The following is a 21,662-nucleotide window of genomic DNA, read 5'->3' as shown; positions in this document are numbered from 1 at the left end:
CAGAATTCAGGATTTGAAGGTAGAGATAGCTAGGACGTAAAGCATCACCTAAAGCCAGCTTCTTATCTCAGTTCCTTTTTTGCACAGCAATCTTACTAATTCAAACCACAGTCTATGACTGTGATGGCTATAGTACTTTAAAAATATTTATACACAGAAAATTTAAGATCCTTACTTGTCCAATGCTCTCTGATGGCTCAGTGTAAAACCTTTATTCAAAACCAAACCAAACCAAACCCCAAAATAACAGACAACAACAAATAAATTTTAAAAAAGTTTGACCTATCACTATGTATACGAGGACATGCTTTGATCAGTCTACCGTTTGCTTGAGTCATTCTTGTCTGTATGAAACCTCAAGCTGTTAAATTCTAAGAGCAGGTCCTGGTAACACAGGGGGCAAACTTTGTCTACGAAAAGTTTTGAAAACCGTGCTCCAAAATTATATTTGTTTTTTACTTTTATTTTGGGAGAACATTAATGTGATTCATTGGAGTAACTTGAAGGATGAGTCATCAGAACACGACAGAAGAGCTATGTTTCAAGGACAGCACAAATGTTAAGTTCTGACAATTTAAAAGAAATAATAGTATGGTAAGAATGATATGTGTTACACTGCAGGCAGTTACATTCCTAAAGTCTCATTTAGGATCAGATTCTGCTGTTACCTGCATTGAATATTGTCACGGTTAATGAGATTGCTTGCAGAGTTTTCTATCAGTCTCCAAATCAGGTTTTTTTTTAATATACTGCCCCATAGGCAATATATGATCAGTGTTCTCTTTAATTATTGCATGGTGTTTGGAGATACAATTGTGATAAAATCCTAAGTATTGCATTACTTAATACTAATTTAAGTGGGAGTTCACTGCTTCCTCTTGCCTTAATTTCTGTTCCATGGCCATGACTTTCTCAGATGGAAAGCATGTGGCAGAACAGAAGTAGTAATTTCCTAAGCATGTGAGATAGGGAGAAGAGCCAAGAGGGAACAAAACAATTTTGTGGGCTGCATAAGGTTTGCACTCTATGTTCATTTTGAACAGTTGAATACCATGAAAGTAGAAGACCAGATTCTCTATTATGCAGGATGGAGTCCCTATTCCAGCTTTTAAATGCATACCCATCCCCAGTATGGTCAGAGATATATATTTCCACAAGCTTGGTGAAAGCTTCATGAGCTTGGTCAGAGCTTCCTAATCTCTGAAGCTGCATCTTCAGATAAAAGAAAACATGAAATCAAATTATGTTGTTTTCCAAAATACATTGGTTGAGTTGCAATAGCATGGCTGGTTTTGGTGACTGGAGCTTTGGTAGAAGAGCAACTGGGTGTACCAAATTGAAAGGAGGTCCTATACTTCTTTTGCTGATAATCTTTCCTAATGGAAAGTGAGAAACGCCAGAGTATGGATGGGAGATCAAGGTTGTTAGGGTTAGGACCGACAGATGAATTGAAGGTGAAGCCCCGGTTACACTCACAGTTTGTTTCTGAAGAAGCAGACTCATTATTAAAGTATACAGTAAGATCCTAGATCCAGAAAAACCCAGACTGGTTCAGGAGATGTTGCAGTGGCTGCAATGTACACAGCATTAGCTGTGTCCTGGCCTTAGCAGAGGGCAGCACGTAGGTGTCTGCAGAAAGAGGTTAAGCTTTTAGTGATATTCCCTGACAATATTGCTGCGCAGATTTTGATGGTTTCTTTCTCTGTGTAAACCAGCATTGCACAGAGCTCAGAGCTAAAGCATTGAACTGCACACTCCTGTGGCTGGTTTTGCAGCTTGCTCTGTGTTCACAGCAGGCACAACTGCACAGCAAACAGCCTGGAGGTCAGCTAATCTGAAGCTGCCGGCGATATTCCCTGTAACAAACTCAAGACCAGAACCAACAAATTTTCGATGTGCGAAAGGAGAACAGGAGAAGACAGACGATATCAGTCTCCAAATAGGTGTCCTGGGAATTTGTTAGATAAAATGCTCAACTTCATCCTTGGAAGTGACATACGATTTGTTGTCCAGGAAAGCGTGAAATCCTCAGGGAAAACCTCTTCCCCCTGTCTGGTCACCACATTAATCACAAACAGGAAAAGACCAGCAGGAGGCAGGACTCAAAGTCCCACTCTCCCCATACCACTGAGTGGCTCACACTGTGGTCTATGCCTGCTGCTTCAAAGGGGGAAGTGAATAAAGCTCAAGAGCTTTGTTATTCCTTAAGGCTGTAAAAAACTCTTCCCCAGCCTTGCAGATGAGCAGCAGAGCACTGAAGCGTGGAATTAATTCTATACAGTAATTATTTATTTTGACAGAGCAACAAAGACCTGATAGCAAAGGCTTTATTCAGTCAGTTGAGCTTTTTGAAAGGTGCTACTGCATTCACTGAGCTCTATCTTGAAATAAAAAAGGTTTCTTACTACTACCCCAATTAAAAAGCAGCTCTAGAACCTTCACTACTGGGATGACTTGAGCCTCCTGATACCAGCCTAGATTCACTCATACTTGTCACATACTCCTGTGATGCTGCATAAAAACTGCCCTTAAATTGAAACAAAACCTTTTCTTTCTATTGATACGTGTTTCCCTGGGATGTGTTTAGAGAACTCTCTTCAGTCTCTTTTGCTAAGTTGGCTTGACATTTTGCAAATGGCAGACATCAGCACAGACAATCATCCTACCAACCCTTTTCTCTTCGTGTTTGAATCAATGTTTTCTGAGCACAGATGTCCCTCACAACCTGCTTTCATGGAGGAGGGAGATGGGGCATGGCTATCCCAAAGAAACAGAAAGGTTGTTTGACTCTCTGTTTCTTTTCAGTCCTACTTTTACGTGTGCAGAGCACTCCTATAGCAGAACAGGAGTGTCTGGTGCCCTTTCTATGGAGAAACTGCAAGGCAATGGAAAAACGCCCTGCACATACGAAAGAGGCTATTCACAAGAACATGTAGGGGACAAGGGAGAATGGCTTCAAACTGACAGAGGTTTTGATGAGATATTAGGAAAAGATTTTATACTGTGAGAGTGATGAGGCACTGGAATTGGTTACCCTGAGGAGTTGTGGATGCCCCATCCCTGGAAGTGTTCAAGGTCAGGTTGGATGAGGTCTTGAGCAACCTGGTCTAGTGGAAGGTTTCCCTTTCCTAGGTGGGGGAGGTAGAACTAGATAATCTTTAAGGTCCCTTTCAACCCAAGCCATTCCATGATTCTATGATACAGTATAGATTAACCTGTTACAGGTCCAAGATTTACACTAAGCACAGGAACAATTGGGGTTTTCTGCTGGTCTTTTCTATAAGCATGAAATTATACTTTTTTTTTCTCTCTTTGCAGAGAACTAGTACTTATAAAAAGGCAAGTAACTAAAATTAATCATGTTGCTGTTGTTCGTACTTCAGAAAAAAATCCATTTTTAAAAAAGTTTGAATTGAAAGAAAAATATGGAAAATATGGAAAAGGCATGGTCTTGATTACATCAGTATAAATCTATTCCATCTGTAACAGTGTCTGTGGAGTTTGTTGAAGGGTTATGTTCTTCTGACCTCATATTTCTGATGACCCCAATGTGTGCATCCTTCCGTTCTGGCTGGTCTCTCTCTCTCACCTGACCTATTCTGCCTTTCTGTCTCTCACATTCTGCTCTCTTCCTTTTTTCCAGTGTGCCTTTCCCTATGGTTTCCTGACTGTAACTTCTAAGAAGCTAAAAAATTTTAAATGTAAGCATGTTGTAAAGTTGCCCTAGTATAGAAGGTTACTCTAAAATATGTCCAAGGAAAAAGAGACTATAATATCCTAAGGTAATTTGTCCCAGGATTTTACCACTATAGATCCATGGTGTCACACTCAGTCTTCTTTTTTTCTGAAATTCAGAAAATTTCTTTTCTTTGGTTGTCAAGAATTTTGGGGGCTAATACTGTTAAACAGTGTATATACAACAAGTTTACACAGTGTATACTGTAAAGGTGGATCATGTAAGAATAGTAACATCATGTGTTCACTGGATCCAGTGAACTCCTTTGTTGTGTGAGCACTTTCACACAAGCATCTTCTGTCAAGCAGATCACCCTATATTTATCTCCTAGTTGGAATAAAGGTAAATTGGCCCATGTCTTCAGAAAAATAACCACCAATCTGCTTCAACTAGAATCCACAGACCTCTGTGTTTATAATCTACTGTGTTAATTCCCTCTTGATGTCAAAATATTTGAAATCAATTTTTACCACCAGATCCTATCTTATAGGAGTACATTAGTGTTCAAGAAGACATTCTCATACACAGAAATGCTTTTTCAGAGGTTTTTTCACCTTTTTGTTTTCTAGGAACCACTTATGTCATATGCTCATCTGCATGCCATAGCATGAAGTTTTCTTGGAAGTTTCTAAAAGAATAAAGGAAGATTCCTCCTATAAACCCATTGGCACACCATAGCTTATAGATAATTTTATGTTTTGTGTAGTGATAAAGCAGGAAGTGTTGGTTTCATTTAGCCATGGTGATTAGTCAGCAAGTATCCGCAATGTCACCGAGCAAACACCTAAGTGGAACAGAAATGTCTATTCTGACTAAAGTATGAATACTAAGATGCAGTAATTTCACCATTAAATGCAACATGTGTGTTTAACAATTTCCCAGAAAAGTAAAACCATTGGGGTAAATGATTTTTGTGAGGAGAGGGTTTTTTTCTTGATTTTAGTGGGCTTGTCAGTACTCTAGTGAGGGTCTACCTTAGCAGAGACACCACATACATGAGCAGTGTTCACTGCCCTTCAATGAGAAATTAAAATAAAGCAAAATCAGGCTTGCAAGATGAATTGTTCTCTTATGAGAGTGTTACTGTTAGTAGGTCTTTCATAATGTGTTTTTTAACATGCAAGCAAGGAAACTTATCTGCTTCACAATAAGGAGGGAATTTGTACGAGACAGTTTGTGACATATTTACCCATGAAGAAACTTCTCTCATCTCATCAGATGAAGAGCAGAGTGGCAAATGTCGTAAATGGATGCTTTTGATTTGAATCCTTTTCTTAATGTATGATTTCTGAGAATACAATCAGATCTGTTATAAAATAACACTCAAGAATATAGGAATTGTTTGGGAGTGAAAAATCAACTCAGACAGTCATGGAGCTTACAAGTAAATGTTTTTCCTGATATTTCAAAGTTTCTGACTCTGTGATGAGCTTCTCCATCTAGTTAAGATATTCGTAAATTTATTATTAAATAAATGTTATATATTTACATTTCTGACTACTAAATATATCAATTACTTTATCCAATGGTTAAAAATTTTGTAATGTAGTGGGTTTGTGTACGTAGTTTTGGCCATTCAAGTAATTTCACAGAGCTCTACTGTGTCTTCACAAAATGTTTTTATCTAGAATCTCCAAAAATTCTTGTCAGAGAAAGATGCATATAAAGCACCATCAGGTTGATGGTTATCTTTCAGCTGCAGTCAGAACTGAACTAATTTCTGCTGGAAAGCAGAAATTTTCTTCCTGGACAGCTTATTTTCACTGGATTATTAATTTTCTGTAAAAGGACAAGGGTTATGCAGCTGGATTGCTTGCTCCAGTGGGAATACAATGGTTTAATGGTCATGTAGCAGGCAAATTTGATTTTTCTATTACATTCAATTATTTTTTCCTTCCATATATTTCATCAGATTTCTTTATCAGCTCAAACTCTTTGCTACACTGTTAATAAATACACTGTTCAAATAAATCTCCAACTCTGGAAATGAAAACTGACTCTAAATTTGTTCTTTAATTTGCCTCTTCACCTGAGCCACATATTTGCTAGAAAATGCAAAAAAATACTCAGTCGTACATAAATTCCTCCCATCTCTCTACCTTGAAATTCTGTCTGCTGATGAACAGAGATTCCTGCAACCAGGTTGAATCCAAGCCAAGACTGGCGGTTTCCTCTCTTGCCAGAGTCTGAGGAGCGCTGTCCCCGTATGCTCCCAACTTCTGACAATACTACAGTGACTTTCTAATGTCACTAAGTCAGGCTCTCAGCCAGGGGAGGTTCGTGCACACCTTGATGTACTGCACATTATCTGCTAGCCTTTCATCCCTTCAGTCAAAGCATTTCCTTGGAAAATTTTTTTCTTTTTTTGAAACTGAAAGATAGCTTACACTTTTTTTTATTCCTGTGTGTCTACAGAAATAGTGCTGCAATTGCATTTTCATGACTTAATATGCATGCCTTAATTGACTTAACTTGGTGAAAGTACATCTAAATTCAAAAGATTACGAGACTGAGTAGTCAAATGCAGCAATTGTGGGAATTTTTACTTCCTTCAGGTGTAGATACTGTAGCATTGAGCAGATGACCTTGCAAGTTAGGTCTGTGTACAGATCTGTGTGGCTGGGACCACGAGCTCAAGAGCAGAGATGGTCACACAGACACTGCAGAAGAAAATCTCTGCAAGACACTTGGGAGCTTTTTATTTACTGACAGCTTTAATTTAAATTTTTTGAAGAACAATGATGAAATTTACTGAACCCAAATCACAACTAACTCATCTGTGTGTTCATTTTAAAAGTGATGTAGTTTAAACACTATATTTTCCATATTTTTAAACCCCAATTATTGTTTAAAGCATTGAAAATATCTTTCATTTCTGAACATATCACATATGTTTCGGTTCAGTGTTCAAGTTTCAGAGCTGATGTTTGCAACCCTAGCTCTCAGAAGGCTCTCTGAGGTCCATTTATTTCATTTATTCAAATAAGACCTATGAAATACTGGGCAGTGAATAGAGATGTGGAATAGAAAAGCAAGCACAGCACAGTAAGGAAATAATGGATGTATCAATGTGTTTTAATCCTAGATACTAGCCAATTAGTTTGTGCTGCTCAAATATCAATTTTGTAGCTGAAAATCTTAGAACCTCCCCATATCGTCATCTTCTTTTTTCTCTAAAAAATAAAGTTAAATGAATTTTAGTAGCAACAGTTTTATCTCAAGTGATAGCTTCCTCTGAAAAATATAAACTACTTAGCAGAAAAATTTTCGCAACTTAGCATCTCTGGAACTTAAAAGATGTTCAGGAGACTAATAAAATTACTATGTGGGAAAGCCACAGCTGGTATCATGTTCTTTCAGTCTGATAGATTTTGAAATTTTCAGAAATGTGAAAATTAGCTTGCTTTGTCCTTTATTTTTCAGATCACTACATTTAGGAAAAATTAAAGTCTTGATCAACCCTTTTGTATTCATGAGTAATGTCTTGATAGCATTTAAAAGTAAAATTTCTATTGCTATTTTTATTTCAAAATACTTTCCCCATTAACTCTTTGGAAAATATTTACTTTCTGCTTTATGAAAACACACTTGAAGGTCGAAGCACAAATAAACTCAGTCAGGGTTGAAATCCCTCCATCACTCTCTCATCACTCCTGATGGCATTAAGCAAGGGACAAAAAGGCAAATGTTAATAATGTTGTGTCAGCCTGGATATTTGTCACTAATGTTGAATGTCCTTGCTCTTGTGTGTGTACTTTTATTAGTGCCCTTACATTATTTTAAAACATTCTCTAGGAGAACAAAACAAAACAAAAAAAAACCAACTGAGAAAAACAGCACAATGTCATCAAACAGTGTAATCATTTTGAGTTCTTTGTGAGGACTCTGAGGATCTCTTCAGATCTTTAATCAAGCTCCAAGGTTGCATTCATCTGTCCTTGATAAACCCCTCCCTAAAGTTGGACAATTCCTTGATGGAGATGACACTAAAAGGACAACACCAAAGGAAAAACTAGGGAATTTATGACTTATATGTTTTTCTGGAAACCATCAGAGATACTGGACATTTTCACTGAAAAGGTCCATGTCCCTACTAATTTTTGTGGAGGTCAGAAGGGGCTCATCCAACAGCTATCAGTGCACTTCCACTGATGGCTTTTTTCATTTGCTGTTTAAAATTTCACCACCAAGTTCACAAAAATAAAATATGACTAACAAGCAGTAGTGGGGATGAGTTCATCAGATCATAGCAACCTGGTCAAATCACTACACTAGTCATGTCACTTAACTAGTCAGCCCAATTGCAGCTGTCATCAGACCTCAGATTCTGCGTACCAGATGGGTCCCAGGGGTGCCAAGAGCAGAGAGCAGCTTGTCATTTCTCCGAGCCACTGCTTCAGGTCTGCTCCTTGCCTCTCCTATGATGAGCCAGTTGTCTCACAGCCCAATCTCACTTCTGCATGCTTCTCAGTCCAGACAAAATCCCCTGCCTAGAGTGGGTGGGCAGCTGAGCTGACACACTTTGCTACAGGGTGGGATCCTTTGAGGAAATGTTCTGGCCTGCACAAGGCCTTCAAAGATTTTGGCCACTGGGACAGGGAACAAATTGACACTGGCCATATTTCTCTATTAAATGCCGTACTGGGGGTCAAACAAGTTAGTCTCTTCTGCTGAGCCTGTTAGGGATTGTCCCATAGAAAGGACACTACTGGAAAAGGGTATCCAGACATGCCCAGCATTTCCTCCATCCCATTAGACTTATAAAATCAGTGTCTACGTAGTTGTCTACAAAGCATTCCTCTTACAATACAAGCAACCTCAGAGAAAAAGTTTTACACAAAGAGAAACTGCACTTGTGGGAATGGTAGTGCTACTGGAGACAAACTTAAGTTTTAGAGTGTGTTAAAGAATTACCATACGTTGTGTCATTGTCCTATCTTGGAGTATGGTAGAGATTTAGGGTTTAGAGTTGCTACTGCTACTGCAGCTTTGATGAGCTGGCCATGGGTTTTGTTTGTTTATCTCTTTGTTTCTGTGTGCTTGCACTGGCTGATTATTTTTATTTATTGTTTTTAATGTACTTCTCCAATCTGTCTCCATCAGATTAACAGAAACAAACTGACCTATGAATAGCACATGATAGAAGAAAGGAAAAACATTTTCCTTAAAATTCAGAAGAAAGTGGATTGTTTCTTAATGTGTAATAGACTTTTGAAATGTGGAATGGTCAGTGCAGTCTATGGTACATTATGGACTAATATGACAGAAAACTCTATGAGGTGAAATGAATCTATGGGAGAAGAACAAGTGTGCAGTTGTGGAACAAACCTGTTCAGTCTGGATGCAAAATGGTCCAAAGATAAACACAGACACGGACTCTGCTTTGAACGAGGGTTGAAAGCTCCAAAACTTCCCAGCCCATGCTGCGATCCCATTCTGTGCATGTGTCAGTTATCTCAGAAATTTCTGTCACTGGGAATCCCTGGGATGCAGCTGTGGGGTCTCCCACCACAAGCACCAGATGTGTTTATTGAGGGACACAGAAGGAGCTGGGGGGCTCCCACACGTGTGGAAGGGCACAGCAAACTTTGTCCTGTGGGAGCAGCACTGATCAATGCGGCTGAGGTTCTGATGTGAGTACTGATTCCTGTGGGTGCTTTTTTACTTCAATATCATAAAACTAAAGGATAATCGAAAGACAGTTAAGAAGAATGAAACTAGAAAAAAAGAATGTGTCACAGTCCCTTATTACTGGTGGAGAAAAATCCTAATCACTGCTATGATTCTGGAGTCAGAGATGGAAAGAGATGAATGGGGCCATTAGTATTTTCAAAAGAAATTACAGTTCCTGCAGCTGTATGGCTGAGTAGGATAAATTTATTCAAATATTTCAGTCATTTTTTACACAGGTATTTACTCTTCTGAACCATTCATCTAAGTACTTCTGTTCAGCAAGTTCTACAAATGAAAGAGGGGAAAGGAGTAAAATCGAACTGGAAAAACTATTTGTTTGGTTAATCATTTTTAACCCCCAACATTTCAGCCTCAAAATCTGTTCTTGTTCTACTAACGTTTTACGATCTCAAACCTTTACTAAAGAGAATATTTTTCTTCTTTTTTTCATCTTACTTTTGGATTCACACTACAGCAAATCAATTTTCACATTAAAGGCATATTAACCATCCCAGGCTCCATTCTCCTCCATGTTGTAATCACATGTTCTTTAAATTGTCCTGACCTGGAGACAAATTAATTTATTATTTGATTGTCAAGCATTTTTCTAATGCTGTATACTTGTTTTTGCTTCAGCAGCATATTTATGACAGGAAATCCTCCTGACTGTTTTCTTTCATGACCAGCAGAGCAGTTACAGGCAGCACTAATGAGAGTTCATACCACATGTTTTCTGATTAGTTTGTGGAGAACAGCCTGGTTCATTACTCATGATTTTACTGTGATTTCTGTGTTTTGGACATCTTTCTCATTTTATATGGTGGCATTTCTTTTTTAAAAATGATGGCTGTTAAAATGCCTTAAAATATACAAGCACTTAGTTTATTTCAAAGTTTTAAAGTAATTGAAAAAAAAAATCAGAGGCTTTTCATTATGTGACTTCCTTAAAGTTCACTGAAATCGTTGTAGATGACTAATGATTCCACCAACCTTCTTATTATGTCATATCTCCAGGATAAAATAGGTGGTAATGGTACAGGCAAGCACCAGTATTCTGAGAGGTCCTAGTGAAACTTGCACTGATTACCATGTAAGTGTCTATCAACCTGTCAAAACTCATGAGCCAAGAAGGTTTGCAAAACCATATCTGAGTAACTACAGATGGGGGGGGAAAAGGTGAAAACTCTGGCAGAACTAGTTAAAGATAGCACTGAAATATCTCAGACTATGAATAATTTATTTTTTAAGGCATGGGGATTTTAAGCAACACAGTTTAGAGATTTACCATCACTTTGCTGCCATGGAAACATCAAGTAATTAGTGTCCAAATGAAGTCATCATCACAACAATGTTGTTAAGCAGATTTCACCTCAACACAATGCTGACTATGTACACAGTGTAAATATAAACAATTTGGGAGGGGGATATGTATTACACCTTTCTTAGAAACAGAACAGGTTTCTGTCTTGAAGTAATAACTCCTGAGGAATGAAGAACCCAGAAAAGCAAGATTCGGATCAGCATGGGAAGAGGTCTTCTATTTAGCTTTCTGACTTTCCCATTTGGAGAGCAGATACAAAGGTTATTGCATTGTAAACTGTCTCTATGGCATTATAATAAGATGAACAAAATTTGTTCAGAAGAAAATATATTCATGGATCTCTTCATGACTTTCTTTCTTCACAGTGAAAACAAATGATCTTCACCTTCCAAGAGCTGCCAGCATAGTGAGTTACTGGATTACTCCTGAGTCCATACTGAAGAATATAGTACATTGTGAAGATTTTCATCTGCTTTTGCAACTATACCAAGAAGTCTTTTTTTTTTCTTTTTCTTTTTTGATTGTTTAATTGAAACCACACTGTGTCCCATCATGTGGTAGGTTGAGGTAAGGCTCACGGGTTGAGGAAAGGACAGAGATCACTCAGCAATTACTGTCATAGGCAATACAGACTGGACTTGGGGAAAACAATTAATTTATTAGCAATCAAGTCAGCATAGGAAAAATGATAAGTAGAAACCAAATCATAAAATACCTTCCCCCCACCCTCCCTTCTTTCTGGGCTTAGCTTCATTCCCCTTTTTCTCTACCTTCTTTCTGCAGCAGTGCAGGGGGATGGCAAAGGGGACTGTAGTCATTTCATCACACATTGTCTCCTTCTGCTCCTTCCTCCTCAGGGGGAGGAGGGCTCACACTCTTCCCCTACTCCAGCATGGGGTCCCACCCATGGAAGCCACCCCTCTCCATGTTGAATGTCTCCAACATGAGTCCCTCCCACGGGCTGCAGTTCTTCAATAACTGCTCCACCTTGATTCCCTTCCTTGGGGTGCACTCCTTCAGGAACACATTGTTCCAGTGTGGGTCACACAGAGGGTTACAAGTCCTGCCAGCAAACCTGCTCCAGTGTGGCCTCCTCTCTCAATGGGGCCACAGGTCCTGCCAGGAGCCCGCTCCAGCATGGAGGGTCACAGATTCCTTAGAGCACATCCAGCATGGGCTGGATTCTAGATTTTGTGGTTAGTGCAAGCTCTTAAAAAAAAAAAAAAAAAAAAGAAAAAAAAAAGGTAAAATGGATATTATTAACTGTGAGAACTCACTCTCTTTGTCATGGTTTGATTTGGCCGCTGCCTCTCTGGGCAGTCTCTGCCCGCATTCTCCACCAAAAATGTTGTGGGTTTGCTCTGGGTCAAATTTCCTCACCCCCCACACAATTGCTATTAGTTGAGAGAAGGTTTATGCAAAAAAAGAGACCTGATTGGGGAGAATAATATTAAGATTTATTACTAGCAAGATAAAACTAAAGAACTATATCTACAACAATTCTAATTACGTAAAAGTACTATGTATTTACAAAAATACCCCTTCCCCTTTGTATCAGTTCAGGAGGAGAAGCAGGATCTTCACCACAGGGTCACAGGGAATAAGGGACTCCACCCCTGTTTCCTGTGGGATCCCTTCCCATGGAGAACAGTCCTTGATAGACCTCTCCGACGTGGGTTCATCTCTTGGGTAACAGTTCTTCCATTCTCTGCTGTCCCTCTGGGGTCACAAATTCAGTTACACCAGCATGGATTCCTCACCAAAATCCTAAACCTACCTGGGCCGTCTCACTCCAGGGAAGGTCTCTCTCAGGGTCACAAATTTAGCTGCACCAGCATGGATCTCTCACTGAGATCCGAAAACTACCCAGGCTGTCTCGCTCCAGCATAGGACTCTCTCTTTCCTTCATGCATTGCTCTGCTTCGGCAAGGGTGCTTTCATGAGCTGCAGAGGGTAGTCTCCGCTCCCCAACAGTTTTCCACAGGTGGCAGGGATTTTAGTTTTCAGCCTCTTCCCTACTGAAGGAAGAGAGAGTAAGAGGGGGAGAAGAGTTCCCCCACCCTTAGCAACTTCTCTCCTCTCTCCTGCTGCTGCCAGCTTTGACCTTGGATACTTCCTTATCTCTGCCTAGAATTCTTCTGCAGCACTCTTGTCCAGGCAGTCAGTCCTTCTCTAAAGTTTTTTTTTCTCTACTCTCTTACAGGAGAGAAGGGGGGCTTCAGTGCCACACCTGCCCCCGGCCCAGGGCCGGGGAGGAGGAAGGCCTGACCCCACTTGGGACCTGTCTCTCTCTCCCTACATGGCTCCTAATTTTATCTGCGCCATCACCTTCTCTTCCATTTTCTTAAATATGTAATTGGCAGAGGTGTTACTAAAACTTTTGATTGGCTTTTTCTCTGGAAATCCACCTGGGCAAAACCATCCTCAGCCCCAGGGGCTGGCTGGGGGGCAAACCCATGACGCTCTTCTTCATTGTTGTCAGTTAATCTCATAAGAGACTAAATCAGAAAGAACTGTTTTTCTCCTAATTTTTATATTTTTGTTTAATCATGAAGCAAAAAAATCAGTGTTATTCATTAATATTTTGTTTCCACAGAAACATTCAAGAAAACTAAACTGAATTACCTAATAATTTAAATTTAACACATTCAGAACAACTTACCCTAGACCCCAGTGTGGCAATGTTCAGAAACAGCTTTCATTTATGAAAATTTAATTTGTTTCTGAGCAAGTCAGACTATTTCATGTTGAGTGAAATTTTCTGAGCAGAAGTCTAACGTAGTTTAACATGTGCCTCATATTCATACCTTCGGGTAAAAAGACTTTTCTTTCTTAAAGAAGTCCTGAGAGATTAGATCTTCACAGAAAAGTTTAGGTTATTTCTGTGTCATAGCACAGCTTCATGTCACATTCTTTATTTTAATATATCCTCTGAGTGATATATTTTAATATATAGTTCAACAAGGGAAATACTAGTGAAAATGCTACATGTGCCCAACATCATTGGGTTAAAAATTCACAGAAAGAAATAATCTCATTAATACTACATGGGTAATATGTTTTACGAAACACTGGGGGATGAAACATAAGACGTTTTAGTTAAGGATTTACTTTACAATTTCTGTATGGGGTAAAGCAGCATTAGAACTCCTTTGGGAGATTTCTCTTGAATTTTTTAGCATTTCATGAGTTATGTAAAAAGTAAACTGAATAAGTTTATAAGGATTAGTAATAACGATTTTTATGTACCTCTTGCAGCAGGACAATGATCACATTTTTACAGCCATATGAAAAATTTAACTACTAGTGAGACACTAAGTGAGAAAATGGAAATGGAGTAGGATGGACAAGCAGAAATGATAGTCAAAACCATGACTGCTCGTGTGCTAGAAAGTATGAAGAACTGAAGAGCACTCAGAAGGCCTTGCATAGCATAGGTCTTATAACTCAGCAGTCTTTTAATTTCTCTCCTCCCAGTGAAGAATATTTTGCTTGGAAACTACAGAGAGATTTTAAAGCAAGATGGTGATATTTTCTTTTTGAAGAACTGGTTTTTCTTAATGACTATTTGTTGAATATACAAGGGGAAGATGTCATTATGTTGAACTCTTAATTTTAAAACATTTGAAAATTAGGAAGATAGTCTTAATGAAAACAGGTTTTCTGCACAACCTACTACACAGCACCAAAACAATTTCTTAGGAATGTATTATGAAAACTGCACAAAAAGCAACTATTTCCCAAAGTCTTGGGGCCCGTTTTGAGGACAGTAGGACATAATTCTCTGAAAATCTCATGGTCTAATTTTTTTATGTGAAAGGAGGAAGAGATGAAGAGGCACTCCCTTCTTCGACAGCAATTAAAAGTTTTTACACAAGAATGGAAAACAATGTAAATGGGTGGGGTTTCACCTATGATTTATATAGATATATATCTTTACATCCATTATCCAACATCTGTTTTAACAAGAAACACTTTACTTATTAAGGTGTAAAATGAATGGGTGATTGTCTATATTTGCCACAGGAGAATTTCCCTTGTGTTGGGAAAATCATTAAAGACGGAGTACAGATTTTTCAGCTGATTTAAGGAAGGAAAGGGTTGCTACTTCTCTGTCAACTGCTAACATCAAAAGCCAAAATGAAGCTCATGAACATGGTAAAACTTCTGCATTTTTTGAAAAAGGGTATTCACAGCTGTGGATATCCTGCAACACAATGATCAGTAAGGTTCTTATTCTCTGTGTAATGGTGTGCTCCTTTCACCCCAAACCTGACCTTTGTTTCCCATATATCTGCTCAAATGAAAACCACCAATGGTTGTTGGAATGGATGCCAATGGATGGTGGACTCAAAATGGAATGTTGGCGGCATCTGACTCAGTGGATCCATGAGAGACAGATAACAACACAGTAGCCAAGGACTAAGCTGAACAATGCACTGCTCCTCCCCAACCACCCCCCCAACTATAGTATTGCTCAAGGTCTAACTCGAGTTTGGAAGAAACAAACTTCTGTAGTGGGCATGCAAATATGGCTATAAATCAATTATCTCATCCATAAACAGTGGATAACTGTCACTGCCAGAATGGAAACTTTGGACAAAGTTTGTCAGGAAAGCCCTCCTGTTGAGTCAAAAGGTTCAGAATGGGTTCCCTTTCTTTGTAAAGCCTTTCTCAAGGAGGAGTCCAGGCATGCTTGGATCCAGTCTTAGTCTCAGATTTGGACAAAGATTTATTTCCAAAGGATTACACTGGTGTAGTTAATCCTTTATACTACTTTGTCCCACAGGATTAAGGACAGCAAACCAGAGGTATTTATAAAGGCAAAAGAAACTTTGTATTTCAGTTGATCATGGTAATGACAATTATTAGACTGAAGAACTTCAGAGTTATCCACTACAGAGTATAGACAGTTATAGGTGCTATTAGATGGTACTATTTATTAAAAGCATAGTTTTAAAGCTAGCTTCATAATTGTTCAATAGAGATTGATGTTACTCACCCATACTGATGATTATAGGCAAATATTTTTTGCTAATTCCTCGAGGAGTGTCCCCATTCAAGGAAGGAATCTTGATACACTCTCCCAGAAGCGGTGTGCTAGAAATCCTTGCCAGTAAAAAGTGGCACTGAGCTTTTGTATTATAAAGTGATTGGTTGTCAGTCATATGTTGCTAGAATAGCTGTGCTAGCTCAGCAGAACATAATTCATCTTTAAATAAGTTATCAGTGCTATCACTTATCGGTTCCTCTATCAGGAAGTGTCTGTCTTTCACATCCCTGCCAGCACAAGTTTCTGCCAGGAAACACATGTTCTTCACATTCTTGTGATGTTTAATTTTGGCATTCTTGAGGAAGGCTGGTCTCAGCATTCTCTAACATGCGAACCAGCGTGACCTCCCCCTCCATCACTGGTAATCTGAGCAATTAAGGTGAAGTTCCAGCTGTTCCACCCCCACTTAGACAGAGTGTCCTACTGCAACAGTCCGAGGCCCATTGAACCCTGCTGCACAGGAGCAGGCAGTACATCTGGATCTCCCCTAGAGGAGGGATGCCTCTCAACGCTACTCCTCCAGGCTGAGCAATTCCTTGTCACAATGGATTCGTGGTAAGTGATTAATTTCATGTTTAACTTTGAAATCTTAGCTAAGTGGTATAAAGGATTGATTGCGTACATATAATTCTTTAGACATAAACCATGAACCAATTTTGTGGCTAAGTTTGTATCCAACTGCACCTAAACTCCTCTCTGGGAAGCAGTTTAGAATGCAGGAATTTCACCATGCATCTGTTCCTGTAGGACATTGTAATGTAAACTGGCAGCGGTTTTGGTTTGTTTTGCTTCAATGGCTGTGACACTGGACAGCTCTGGAGCTGACAGACCTTCTGGTGTTAACAGTGTTAACAGTGTTAAGGTGGCAGCTCTCAGAGACAGGCTGTGTGGGCAGGTTGAATAAGTTAGCCCATCACCTGGTCCAGTTTAATCCACACTGTATTCAAGGAGATACAATAGAATCACTCAGTACTGCTTCCTTAGCTGCACAAAGTCATGTTGACTTTAGCAAAACTTTTGCAGGCAAGACCCCTATCATGTTCATCTGAAATAGGTTGATTCTGCACACTGAAGCTTAGGATGTTTGAAAAAAATATGAATGTTATCACTGGCAGAGACCGAAGGACAAATGAGAGCTGAAATTGTGTGCTGACAGACAGTAACTAGCTGAAAATGGAACTTCTTTGCTTCACTTCTCTTCATTTATTCACATAATACAGATCATACATTTTTCATGAGAAGCAAGTGCCTATGCAGATGAATGTCTGCTGAGAGTGCAACTGGGATGAAAGTACCCACTTTGAACTCATATATGAGTAACCTTTTGAAGCTATTGACTATAATACAATATTGTAATGGTTTGGAAGCTATATATGGGTTCTGCATCCTGAGTCTCTAAAGATACACCAACCTATTGACTCAAATGGGAAAATAGATCAAGAACAGAGAAAGGCATTTCTCATTTAATCTGATCCTTTGACTGATACTTTCAAAATTACAGTAAACTTCACTTTTTAGCATATTTTACTGGTTTTATGTTTGCATTTCCTATTTCTACAACAGAACAATGAAGAGTAAAGCAAGTGGCTTTAAATGTCAAGGGTAAGTTCAAAAGCTTTATTTACTTCTGTTCATGTCAATCTTCCGTCCATTTTTTTGAAGATATGTCCCATGTTCCCACAGAAATGGTTGCAATTTTCAGTGTAGTACAGAGTATTCATATCGCTTGGATTTATATATGAGCTATAAGCACAGGTGACAGAAACTGTCAGCCTCCAAAGAACACAACAAAATCTCCTATGAATTTAAATAATATAATAAATCTACTTAAAATTTAAAATAATATTCATAAACATTCCATTATATCTTGACAGCAGTTTCTCAAAAGGAAGGGATAAAACTTGTTTACAAAATACTCCCAGAGTTTTGAGAAAAATTGCCAGCTCCTCCTGTGCTCCTCACTGTAGAGACAGACACTTGTCTGGCACTGTGGACTTAAAGTGCATGATTTTCCAGGTTTGAGCACACAAAATCCATTTCTGAGACAAGTCAATTTATTATTGGAATATTCAGTTAGGGAAAGAGGAAGGGAATAGGGATTAAAAGTTTATTTGCTTGGTCCTGATATTGATCAGAGTGATTGTCAACATAATTTAGGGAAACCTAACACAATATTTGAATCTTCCCTTATGCTCAATCACCATCAGTCTTGCAAATATTTCCTTCCAACAGTGCTTCTATTGGTGATTAAAATGGGCCTAAAAATCAGCCCATGCAGAATCAGGTCACTGAATTCAGAGGCAGGATTTCGCTGCAGTACTAGGCTGGACACAAAATGGATTCCCTCATACTTCCCAAGCATTTCAGATTTTTATTATTATTATTATTATTATTATTATTATTATTATTATTATGTTTTCCCTCTTATTATGCTTTTTCACATTACAAAGATGGCATAAATGCAGGACAGAATAAGATTAATAAGATTGTTGTTCTTAAGTAATCATATTTTAAGATTGTGTGTGCAAGGATACATAATCAGAGGGAAAATAAGAGAAGCCATTGAAACCTTCCAGGTCTATTAGTTATTACAGCAGGCTGAAATCTCTTTAATTTTCAAAATTACTTCTAGAGCATGGAAAAAACAATAGAAAACAAAAAGAAAACAGTCTATAGGACCTGTGTAATATGTGAAGGAGTGTGATAACCTTCCAAGAGTTTTAGAATCATATAATGGGTTGGGTTGGAAGGAACCTTAAAGATCATCTAGTTCCAATCCCTCTGTCATGGGCAGGGACAGCATTACCAGACCAGGTTGCTCAAAGCCCCATCCAATCTGTCCTTGAAAACTTCCAGGACGGGGCACCCAAAACTTCTCTGGGGAACCTGAGTCAGTGCTACAGTAGCCTCTGAGTAAAGAATTTCTTCCTAATATCTAACGTAAATATCTCCTCTTTTAGTTTAGAACCATTCCCCCTTGCCCTATCTGCCCATAAACAGTCTACCTCCAGCTTTTTTGTAGGCTCCCTCTAAGTACTGAAAGGCTGCAATAATGTTTTCTCCTTCTCTTCTCCAGGCTGAACAACGCCAACTCTCTAAGCCTTTCCTCATAGGAGAGGGGTAGTTCCAGAAGCCTTGATATTCAGTGGGTATCACCATGGTTATTGCTCTCAGACAAAGTTTTGTCTTCACTTTATTCTCTGACCATAAAAGGAGGTAATGTGCATTGCATCAGTATTTATTTGCTGTGGTCCCCTGGAAACTTTTGTAGGAAATATAACAAATCAGCACTCCAAGAAAATTCATGCATTCAGCATCCAAATTATATGCATTCACTTAACGCAAAATAAGATCAAGAAAAGGAATGCAATTTCTGGATTTTAGTTTTGCCTCTTTTTGATTGTAGAGCTTTAAAATCTGCTCCTTGAAATAACAGGAGAGAGCAGTTCCCAAATGATGAGAATTACACTATTTCATCTAAGAAACGTTTTGAAAACGTGTCCACAGGAATACTCCCAGCTCCAGGACTCCTAAATGCTCCATGGAGCATTTACTTTGGCAAGATTCAGAGAGGGCTGTAGCTCAATGCTGCAATAGCTCTGATGTATAAAATGGTGGGATGCAAAATAATTCCAGGCATGCTTAGAATGAGGGTGCTATGAAGCCACAGGTCAGAAATATGCCAGGAGACCAGGAGGTCAGCAGAGACCTTTCTGCACCATACAATAACATGATGGCAGCCAAAAAGTGCCTTGGTAGTAGTGTCACTGGCTGATTGAGCTTTCCTTGGATACAATCACCTTTTTTTTCATCAGGAAATTTTGTCTAGGAGGAATTATTTGGGGCTCCTGAGCATCCTGTAGCATCAGTGGGATGGTGTCCCTGACTAAGTTCAGAATATCAAGAAATTGATATCATGAAATCACAGAGCAATATCCCTGGTGTGTGCCCATGAGGTCCAGTGTATTCTGTGCATGTTTAAATAATTTGTGCAGCACATGCATGGTTAGGCAAACATTAGGAACATCCCAAGTTTCTAATTTGTATATCTTCATGTTTAGAGTTATATATGTACGTGTGTGTGTGTGTGTGTGTGTGTGTGTGTGTATGTGCACACATGTATACGTAGGTACAGGCCTTATTGGTGCAGAACTCGGGATGTTTTGCACAAAATCCTTGTTCCCTAGTAGGTGCCCATGTCCCTGAGTGCATTGATCCTGTAACAAGCTGAATGATTTCACCCAATAAAGCAGGGCAGGCTGATGAAGGAGGTTGTTATGCAGCTAAAGATAATGCAGGAGAAATACTATTAGCCTAAACTCAGCCTTCATGCCCAAGCAATTCTTCGAACCATCTATGAGTCAAGATTTCATTCAGATCTGATTATTTCTAAATGAAAATCAGGTCTCTACTAGACCTGATTGAGCCAGAGTCATAAATTGTTCTGTGTTTCTTCAGCTAAAATTGACCTGCTTTGCTCTACTTTATTTGTGTCATCTTTTGTAATTCAAAGCACTTTACCTATAGGCTCCATGATCTGTGAAACCTTTTGTGTCTGGGCTCCAGTAATTCTTTTTCCAGCACCTCTTAATGCATATTTCTTGCCAGGGTACTTTATTGCAAGATGCCTGGGAATAAGTGGGTACAAAATAATATCAGTTCCATAGAAAAGTCCGTGCAAAAGCATAAGACATTTGTTGTAGTATTTAAATTACCAAAATTATTGAGTTAATAAATCACTTGTGACGTAGAAAGAACAAAAAAAGATTATGGTCCACTTGAAACTTCTCCTTTTTTCCCCCCTACTCCTTTGAGATAAATATCTTTTCACTCTTCTGAGCTGTTCTTTTATTCAGGACTGACTAAACACAGTATGATTAGCTCCTTTCAGCTCAGGGGTTACGTATTTTGCATCCTTTTTGAGGAAAAAAATAATAAGCCACTCAGACTTTCCAATATTAGCCAGAGAGCACAGAACATGGTTTGCAAGTGCTACTGAGATTGAAACAGAATGTAATTTCCAAATGCTCATTTTGGCTTTGCAATTAACAGAAGATTTTTTAATTATGTTATTTAGTGATATAGGGTTTTTTATCAGAGCTTTTCCCAAGACTCTCTTTTGTTTTAACACATTGGTTTTAAAGGATACAAGACTTTCTTGCTCTGACTGAAGTTTTTACTTTGTCAATAATTTAAAATAAACTGCATGTTTATTGTAATCAAGATATTTACAAATTATTGATGAAATTCTATGCTTACCCATTTTTACCTTGTTTTCTTTCAAGATTTCTGTAGGAAATATCAGTGACTGAGGTTTAATAGCACATTCAATCACCTCATAGCTATTAAAAACAAACATACTATGCCTCTTATATCAGACATGGAGTCTGACACTGAGCCATTTAACTTCGGACTGAATTATTTCTGCTTTCTGGTTTCACACGTTTGCTAAATAGCAGATTCAGACCATGAGCCTTTATTGTATTGGACACAGTCCCTATAATAAATATACAAAGTGCTGTGGACTTAAACAGAAACTTTCTTTTAAGTTCCAGATCTAAATAAAACTGAGTAATAAGGGAATGTAAATGTTCTTTCTTAATGTTAACTGAGAGGAATTGATCAGCAGTTAATCAAGATGAAGTGTAATTGCAGTGGCTCAGGTTGGGAAAAAGGTCGGTTTCATTTTAGGGGATTAATTTTTGTTGTACTTTTCTTCATCAAACGTCTTCCTAACCTGAGTACTGTGGGTCCTTTACTATTTCTGGTAGAACAGGGTGGTGCTCTTAATGATGCTTGAAGGTAGAGCTTATATTACTAATATATGTGTATCACCTTTTCCCGTCACTGAATATGTTCCGCTCTGGACTGAGAAACAC

Source organism: Myiozetetes cayanensis, unplaced genomic scaffold (genome assembly GCF_022539395.1).
Source record: "Myiozetetes cayanensis isolate MyiCay16 unplaced genomic scaffold, myiCay2020 scf1, whole genome shotgun sequence".
NCBI classification, from domain to species: Eukaryota; Metazoa; Chordata; class Aves; order Passeriformes; family Tyrannidae; genus Myiozetetes; species Myiozetetes cayanensis.
The sequence above is the reverse complement of the archived record's forward strand: the minus strand, read 5'-3'. Positions refer to the sequence as shown.